We start from the raw sequence: 10,489 nt of genomic DNA, 5'->3' as shown, positions 1-10,489 counted from the left end.
GTTTTACAAAATTGCATGCAATGTCTATCAACTTGATGGGTAGTCACCTATGTTAGGGTTTACCTAGTTTTTCCTTTACATTCCTTGAAGCCTAAGAGGTAGTTGATATGAGTTTCTTGGGTAGATTTGCTTAGCTATGCTTTTGGGATGTTGGGAAGTATCATATACTTGATTAAAAAACTTATGAAATAATAGTCATTAATGTATTAATGGTCTAGCAACATAGAACCTTAGGCCTTGAGCAAAGTGGTTTTGGTGGTTGTCATGGTTATGTTGCTGGTTTAGTGTTTGCTCAAGTAACCTAAGTAAGGACCGGTTCGTGGAGCGACAACCCAAGAAGTAATGTACCAACCACGAGGCTGATATGGGTAAGGCGTGACATACTAGTTAGAGTCTATCCAATGTGTGTTGTGTCAACACAAAAGGGGGCTTTTGGGTAGGAGTTAGATTCACGTAAACTCTGGCGGTGAAAACTAGTGGGCAGATGCATATTGGATTAGGCTCTTGTTAGTAGAAAATGTCATTCAATGATTTCTTAGTAGCATACCACTAGCGTGTGTTAAGTGTTTCGTGAACACGACAACATAGAATTCACTAACTCGTGGGAAAAGCTAGACAACCTCTGCAGAGTGTAAAAACTGTTATAACAGCCGTGCCCGCGTTGGATCCTCACATGATTAGTGGGTTGTGGTTATGGGTTTTGTTGTAGTTTTGGTTATAATACAGGGACTACTAGACGGTTATGGTATGCAATGTGGGGAGCCTTGTATGCTGGGTGCTGGACTGTATGGGTTACATTCACTTAATAATTGTTTAATGCTTTTTGAGTCCAAATATCTTTTCATTACTCGCATTTACGCAAATATACCATGTGTTAGCATATTCTTGATATAAGCATGTATATCATTATCTTTCCCACACTTGCTGAGCGTGTTATGTGCTCACACTTGCTATTTTTCCTATGCCATGCGACATGTGTGATGCTGCTCAGTGAGTGAAGATGTTGAAGACTATCAAGATGAGGTTGTAATGTTCTAGGCGCGTGTCTCCCGGTTGGTTGCATGCGGTGTTGTTGGGCACCAGTGCTTCTGTTCCGCTGTAGATATCTTCATAGAAGACAATATATGTCAATTGCTGTAAGAGTTAACATTTATTCTATAAATTTATTGCTTTTGTTACTTCACATGTGACGTCCTTATGTGTGTTGAACATCCTGGGCACACATAAGCCGTATCTAGTTTTATCCGTTAAAACTGGGTGTGACAGAGGTGGTATCAGAGTCATACTGACCGTAGGACACAAGCCTAGATAGAATGGTCGTGCCATAAGGTCATATTTTAAAAGTCTATTTTGAAAAACCCATCCTCGTGCTTTTCTGACCCCTCAATTTCTCTCTCTACTTACCCATTTCAATCTATTGAGAAAAATGAATTTCCAACACTCCTCCTTTCAAACTATTAGTTGTTGAACTATCCCGGTTACTCTGTTCGAGAAGGATGCACTTGAAGATCTCTCTTGGTCCTCCTACCTTGCGTGAAGATTTATACGAGAAAGATGAAGATCCATCACGACAAGGAAGATTCATCTACCACAATACTGAAGACATGAAGATCTACCTCTTGCGCTGCTCCTAGTTTTAGTTTTTCGAGTTATAGGAGGATTTTCCCTAATCTTCTAAAATATTAGAGCGATGTTGGTAGTGTGTGCTTGTGTTGTGTGCCTTGTCTGATTTGTATTTTCTGTTTGAGTGCTGGTATACGTTATGGGATGCTTTAGCATCTCTTAACAGGGGCATTCCTTATATATCTCTATAGTTAATAGTGTAGTTGGGTTTTCACCTTCTAGTCCCTTATCTTCTTGCCCCAACCTTCTGCTTCAATCTCGATCAGATGGTGAACACAAAGAAAGATCAGCTTGGTAAAGGTACCAACAACAATAACAACAACAACCAACAGATACCTCCATAGTTCAACAAGGAACAACTCTTGACAACATTGACTCAGATCTTTCAAAGCATGGCTCAGACTATGGAAGGACTACTACAGATCACTAAACCTCTGAGTGCAGAAGAAGAGCGTAGAAAGCAATGCAACAACAAGAAGAGGAAGAAAGCCTTTGAAAACCATCAAGCAAACAACAGTTCTCGGTTACATTCCACTCCTGAATAAACACTTTGTTCTGTCAACTAGAAGTTTCATAGGTCGAGAGAAAATTTGCAGATACCCCTACAAGGAAGGTGTGTTTTTGCTGTGAAGAAGAAAGACGCTATGCCAATCGATATCCCCTAAGGATCCTTGTACCTAATGATAAGAAGGTGTGTGTCTACAATGGAGAACGTACGTGTTGGGTCAAAATATGTCCCATGAAGTACCCCGTACGGAACTGGATCAACCCTAAACCCCATATGAAGATCTCAGTTCAACAGACTGTCACGACTTTCAAGTTGTAACTCAAGATAGCCAAGATCGACGAGATCCCATCAAGCCACAGAAGCTCAGTGGGCACAAAAAAGAAAAAGAAAAAAAGAGTGATATATTCCATGACAAGGGCTACATGTTAGTCTACTTCTCATGAATTGGAAATGCATGTCAAAGAAGTCCGCTCTTTTAAGGGGGTAGACCCTCTAGCTAATCTATTGGTTTTGGAATCTAAAGACGCAGAAGTTGTTCTTAGGAATGGCTAGTCAGCAAAGGTAATGAGGTAATAATGTGGGCTAAATGAAGTACAATACCCAGAAGCTGCACTCTAACCACATAAGTGATTGCTAAGAACAAGTACTCTTTCCTCGGAATTAGGATATGCCTTATTAAATCTTCAAGGATAAGAAGGTCCGCCAAGGTCAATCTACTGATGAGAAGATCATTAAAAAAATAATAAAGGAAACTTATCAGGAGTTCTAAAGCTACGGAACTCTGAGGAATCAGAAAGTTCTAAGATTTATCATGATCTCAAGGATTGTTATCTGTAATATGGAAACAAGAGTGGTGTAGCAAAGTATATGGTCCTATGTGACACATGTCAAAAAGTTAGAATAGTATATCAGAGACAACTACAACCATTGAAGATACTAGGAATAGAATATCCGAGAAAATCCAACATACTCAGGGTAATCAATCAAGATTTGTCGAGACAGTTGCAGAAGCTGTCAAAAGAAAAGTGAGCAGAGTATGTCAGGGCAATGAGGTTAACACTGAGAAGAAAAAGCAATTTGGACAGCGAGAAGAAAAGTTGAAGATCAAAATCCCTTATCTCGTTTTCAATCTGCCCGAATCTCGAGGGCGAGATTCCTTTAAGGTGGGTAGATTTGTAACACCCTGATTTTTAGAATTTACAACTTTTTAATTTTTTCAAGATTATTGAATAGTTTCACCAGTAGCATAGGTTTAAAACCTATTTATTTAATCAATCAATCAAAATAGGTTATCATTTTGTGTGCATTGTATGCTGAGTTTTGTTAGGAGCCAGGTAAATGCATTAGAGTTCTTTTTCTTTTTCTTTCTATTTGGTGTTTTGAGTGAAAAATATTTTGAAAATGATTTACAAAACTCTGTAGTAAACTAGTTATGGATCTTAATAGTTGGAATTCAAAATTCTTGAATTCATCATCTATTCAATCATTAATTATATCTAATCATTCTCTAGTTCAATTCAAAATTCTCTGCAAAAATTTCTTTTCTAAACTCTATATATACCTAAAGTGCCTTTGGACTCAATCTTGCTCAAGTTCAAACTCTTAGCCAAGTCTTCTAGAAGGCCCAACAAAATGGATCCATGAAATCTGTAAATTTTCGCGGAGTTTTGGACAACCTCATCTTCCCATGAAGTTTCGGAGTTCAAAATTGCCTAAAATACAAATCTTGACAACACCAAAGGTGTAGGTCTCGTCGAGAGCTTCGACTTGAACCTATGGAAGTATCCTTTTGGATAATGGAGCTAGGAGTTATGGCCCCCAAAATCAGCGCTGTGCAGATAAATCTGAGTTCAAATAGTTTATATTGTAGTGCATTTTTGAAAATAAAGATGGCATTTTCAAAAGTTCCAATGAATACTAAAGTTGTAGATATTTTCGAGTACTATAATTTAGAGTCCAGAAACGTCCAATTTGGAGTCCAGAAGATGGAGATATCATACTCAGAATAGAGAGCTACGAAAAAGAAAATCCTAACCGACTCGAACTCGAATCCGATTCGTGTTCGGCTTAGACTCCACCTCAACCAGCCGCCCCTAGCCCTATAAATAGGAGTTACACACCCTCTCCTATCCCTATTCTATGCCCCCAAGCCCTAGACACCGTCGCTGCCCTGTCCGTACGCCGCCGTTTGTCGGAGCCGCCACCGTCACCGCCCATGATGTGCTACGTTGTATTCTCCGCGAATCCTCCTTCCTCGACCATCAAAGCAAGGTGAGGACCCTTTCTTCTCCTCCCGTAGTACTTTTTTACCATCATACTAAGTCCCTAGCCAAGCCCTAGCCCCATCCAAAGCCCGATCTACGCCGCCACGGTCATTGCCGTCAGGGACAGCCGCCCCATCGCCGATTGGCATCGACATTCCCGGCTGACCAGAGGTCAAACCGCCAAGCCCTTTCACCAATGCATGACCCATGATGTTTCCCACACCCTCACAAACTGAGTCGCCCAGTGGACCAGCCGAACCACCAAAATCTAGGTCGACATACTCGCTGTCCGATTTCTGGAGGCATTCTACACGCCCACCAGATTTGCATTCGTGTTCCCCGTCAATCCAAAAGTTGTATCAATGCACCAACCACATCACGGCATGTCCCATCGAGTGGTGGCCACCCCGACATCCCAGCGGAAGTGAGAGCCGGACTGACACCTTGATAGTGCGGCACCGCAATGGGCGACCGTCTGAGTACCACGCCCTTAGGGATAATTGCACCATTGTATTGCCATAGTAAGTAATATCTTCTGATTATGGGTAAATGCATCCTACCTAGGACCGTGCCGGGTGATTTGACCAGCCCTAGGTCCCTGTGGTATAGTGATATTTTGTATCGCTATCTCTGTAAGGGCATGCTTGCACATTTTACACCCTGAACGGCACTATAAATATGGACATGTGGCCATCAGGCTAGAGGACCGATCTTTTTTACTATCAGCACGTCTTTGGTTCTCCCTCCTCTCTACTTCTTCTCAAAGCTTGAGTCTTCTCTCTAGAAGAGACTCTCACCGCACTTTGTTCGTGGAACACATCTTCTCTTCCGCCAACATATTTTTTGGCTTTTCTATTAATGCTGATGGTGCGTATATAGATAGTTGGAACCTTTGGCATTGATTGAACCTTTCATTTATAAGAGAGGCACAATCAAATCTTAGGTACTCATATTGCATTTATGTATCTGTCTTAAATTAATGTTGCATATCTTGCTAGTTCTAAATAAATATCGTTGGGAAGACGCCATGATCAAGCCAAGGAAGAATCACTCCCTTACACAGCAATGAAGGATCAACTGGGGAAACCCCAGCTTATATAGCTACCCTAATTGTTTGCATACGCCTAGGGACGGAAACGGAACCACCACGGGTACCGTCCCATGGCCTTCCCAATTATTATCCTAAGGGGTCGTGGCTACATCCCGGTCAAATCCGCGCACACGTGGCAACTCCCTCGGGCAGCACCCTAGTTTTTTGCATACAGATCCCGTCGCATTTATTATTTGGATCCCTTTTGGCGCAAGCAAGGGGAACCAGCCCAAGATCCCAAGAGGACTAGCGCATTACCCCGTCAGATGCACTGACGTTACCACGAGTCATTAAGCACTTGTGCCAAAAAATAGGAAGAATATCTTGCCTCTACATACGATCTCCATTATGACGGTTCGAATGGCGGAAAGACTTGCCATTAGAGAAGCTGAAGAGCTTGCTCTGACCGTCGGAGGGCTCCAAATGTTTTTCGGCTCTACGCCTCTGGCATCAGCATGGGCTCCAGAGCACATTGTTCATTCGAACCTCGACGGCCTTCAGCTCCAATGCCTCTACACCTCGGGCCTCAGCATGGGCTCCATAGCGCATTGTTCATTCGAACCTCGACGGCCTTCAACTCCAGCACCTCTACGCCTCCAGCCTTAGCATGGGCTCCAGAGTGCATCACCTCCGCTTGAACCTCAATGGCCTTCCGCTCCAACACCTCTACGCCTCCAGCTTCAGCAGGGGCTCCAACGTCTACTATGTCTCCGACTCTCATCATTGGACTCCGGACCACACAGTTTCCTTCGAGTTATGCCACCTCCATCTGGCTTCATCACCATCGCTTACGATCATCACTGAGAGTCTCTTCAACAATTAGAAGTTATATTAGAATATCCTGACTATGAGGTTGGGCTGAAGATAGTTCCTTCCACATCTGCTCGCCCCTCCACACCTCGGGCCCAGCCCACAGATAATACTAAGGGGGCACCATCAAGCACGTCTTCAGAGCTCTTGGGCTCCGGACTCCCTGCAGAAGCTAAGGCTTCCGAAGGGAGGGGAAGAAGCTGGTCTCTGGAAGGAATATCAGCAAAAGGAGAACACCAAAGGTAATTGGTCTGACATGAGGTGACTGGCAGTTAATGCCGGTACAAGTGGTGGCCACCCTAACATCCCAGCGCAAGTGGGAGCCAGACTAACACCTTGACAGTGTGGCGCCGTAATGGTCGACCGGCTGAGTACCACGCCCTTAGGGCTAATTGCACCATTTTATTGCCATAGTAAGTAATATCTTCTGATTATGGGTAAATGCATCCTACCTAGGCCTATGCCGGGTGATTCGACCGGTCCTACGTCCATGTGGTATAGTGATAGTTTGTATCGCTATTTCTGTAAGGGCATGCTTGCACATTTTACACCCTAAACGACACTATAAATACGGACCTATGGCCATTAGGCTAGAGGACCAATCTTTTTTACTATCAAGACCTCTTCGGTTCTCCCTCCTCTCTACTTCTTCTCCAAGCTTGAGTCTCCTCTCTAAAAGAGACTCTCATCGCACTTTAATCGTGGAAGACATCTTCTCTTCCGCCAACATATTTTTTGGCTTTTCTATTAATGCTGATGGTGCTTATATAGATAGTTGGAACCTTTGGCATTGATTGAACCTTGCATTTATAGGAGAGGCACAATCAAATCTTAGGTACTCATATTGCATTTATGTATCTGTCTTAAATTAATGTTGCATATCTTGCTAGTTCTAAATAAATATCGTGCGCTCTTTTATGTATACTGTACTTATATTATCTTTATTTATATGGTACTTAATTATGGTGTTTATATAGTGTCACAATAAAATCTTGAGCATTGATCTTGCATTTATATTCTATCACACATTGGTATTAATATCCCAATGATAAATTTTATATCTTGTAAGATCAAATGCTGTTCTCTATTTATTTTATATTTTTTTGATGTTGTATTTATTTTCTTCTCTATTATTGCTAATGGTGCTAACATAGAGAAGAAACCTTAGGCATTTACTGAACCTTGCATTTACATTTTCTCATACATTAATGTTGATATTGAAATGCAAGATTTTATAGTACCTTGTTCTGTTCAAATGAATGCCACCGCTCCTCTTGTGTTGCTATTTATTTCGATATGTTATAGTACCTTGTGGCAACGCATTGGCACCTTGGTTCTAGTCATTGAGTAAGTTTTGGACCTTAACAAGATCATAAATAGGAATGTTCCATAGTGAGCAATGAATATTGTGTGGTAGTATGTTACATGTACCTCACACGGTCTAATTGATATTCAAAGCACCGTTACATTTTCTTTGTACTGTTCATGTACCAACTAAGTATGATAGCTTGTGTTTGAGCCACAGATTCACCAAACTATGGGGCCACCTGTATTGCAGTCGATTGCAGTTCTTGTTTCCGATCGATATCTAGACCGTCGATGTTCTCTACCATCCGATCTCCATCCAGCGACTGTTGCACTTCTTCTTCCTCTCTCTCTCTCTCTCTCTCTCTCTCTCTCTCTCTCTCTCTCTCTCTCTCTCATACCTGTTGTGGCATCATGCATGCGTGAGAGAATTAAGGCAGAGGATGATGAGGGGGCTCGCCATGGCTGGTGCAACTAGTGGCTTATAAATCCTCTTGGTCTCTGGTCGGGTGGCGGCGGCTATATCTTGAGGAGTTAATTGCTGCTGAGGTAATGGGCTGGGATTGCTGTTGGCAATGGTAGGATGTCGCATCAAGCACACTTTAGGGATGATGCGCCGCTTCGATCCTCCGCATGCCCTCTTTCCTTTATTGAAACTAATCCACATGCGTGGGGGAAGGTATTAATACAACTTGCGAAAGGGAAAAAATAAAAAGAGTGCTAAAAAGCCCATGTATTGCTAATGACAAATAATGGCCATTTCGCCATTGGTTTGCACAGCCGTAGGACAATCGAATAAGACATTACATTCTTTAGAAAATAGCATTCTTAAGATCAAGGCATTACATGCATGGAATTTATTCAGCATTGCATAGCTCAAGCAGGAGAACGATCAGTGAGATGGTGTTTCTGCTATGCAGCAACACTGCGGAGGATTGGCCTCATTCTTGCATTTGGCAGTGAAGTGAGTCATGCCCATGCGCGCGCATGCACCTATGCATCCCGCAACAGTGAGAACACAAGGATCTAGAGTCTCGCACTTCTCCGGATTGATAGATTCTGCAAATGCAATATGTAGACACAGATCAAACAAGATGTATTTTTGGTAGGTTAAATTAATTTAAACATTTGGAAAATACAAAGCAAAATAGTGAGATATATTTGTCACATACGAGTGCCCGCATGGCAGGGTGGCACGGTAGAAGAAACCATCGCGAGGACCAGGAAAGCAGCAGCCATGGTGTACACGAGCCTCCTTGTTGTACTGCTCTGGACGAGTGCCATGAGGAGAAATAGATGACTTCTATTATTCTATTCCTCCTCCTCCTGTTCTCGTGTGCTCACTGCCAATAACCACCTCCATTTGCTGGTATTTATAGAGACACAATCAAATCTTAGATGTATTGATCTTGCATTTATGTATCTCTCCCAAATTAATGTAATTAATGTTGACATATCTTGCTGCTTTAAATAAATATCGTGCCCTCTTTTGTATATGATGTGTTTATTTCATCTTTCATTATGTGGTATTTATTTTTGGTGTTTATATAGAGGCACAATCATTATCGTGCCCTCTTTTGAATCTTGCATTTGTATTCGCTCATACTATATTAGTATTAATATCACAATGAGAAGATTCTATGTCTTGTTAGATCAAATAAATGTCGCACATCCTTTGCTGTATTCTCTATTTATTTTATAATATTTCTTTGGTGTTGTATTTTTTGGCTTTTCTTCTAATGCTGATGGTGCTTATATGGAGTTGGAACCTTGGGCATTGATTGAACCTTGCATTTATAGGAGAGGCACAATCAAATCTTAGATACATATATTGCGTATATGTATCCACTACTATAGAAATGGTCATCAGCGTAGGCTAAAAAAAACATTATCAGTGGCGGTTTTTTGAACCGGCACTGATAGTCTGTAACTTTCGGTGTCGGTTTATGAACCGGCCCTAATAATGAGTATCAGTGCCGATCCATGGTTACCAGCCAGCACTGAAAAGGTTCTCAGGAGCAAAAATAAATAAATGAACCAACTCGATTTTGAGCTGGCTCGGCTGCCTCTATCGCCACCACTATACCGATCTGACGAGTCGCCGACCGAATCGCAAAATGGAACAGGAACACAAAATGCAAGCATGTGATATTTCTCATACATCACAACATGTACTCGTGATTTATTCTCTGAACAATGTCATACAAATCGGCACTAACACGATTGTAAGCCCCTCTACACCCTTTCTCTAAACATGCACACACAAATGCAAGCCCCTCTACTCCCTTTCTCCCTCCTCTGCTCCTCCCACCTGCACAAGAAGCATACATCCACACTAGCACACACATCGCAGTGCCCCATTCTTCAACTCCACTCAGCTGCCCATGTGTGCCCAGAGAAGCCAGGGGGATTAATCCTGCAAGAAATGATCCAAGATTGCCAAGAAATGTTTGTGTGGACAATGGATTTCGGTGCGGTGGAAATGAGGAAAGGAAGCGAAGGCAGTTTGACTCACGCTCGTGGCCACCAAGGAGCTCGATGGTGTGAATGAAGCGCACCTGGAGAGTGCTATGCGGCGCGCGCATGCAGCACCAGAAGGCCAGAAGCTGACTTCCCTCGCCGCCACCACCCACGCTCGGTCGTGCCTGTCGCCGGTGAGCCTTGCAACGACCCCGGTCTACCGCTGCCTGGCTTCCCACCACCTCAACTCCTCTAGGCGATCGGCTCGCACCTCTCCCTGGCTAGCCTCACTCCCCTGATACTCCTCTCTCCCAGCCTGTCATTCCTCTCTCGCTGCCCTCTCTCTGTCGACTCTCAGCCTGCACGGGGGCAACCGAAGAGATAAGGGAGGGAGCAACTGAAGAGATAAGGGAGAGAGGAACCGTGCGG

Source organism: Phragmites australis, chromosome 13 (assembly GCF_958298935.1).
Source record: "Phragmites australis chromosome 13, lpPhrAust1.1, whole genome shotgun sequence".
Taxonomy (NCBI): Eukaryota; Viridiplantae; Streptophyta; class Magnoliopsida; order Poales; family Poaceae; genus Phragmites; species Phragmites australis.
This window is presented reverse-complemented; position numbering follows the sequence as displayed.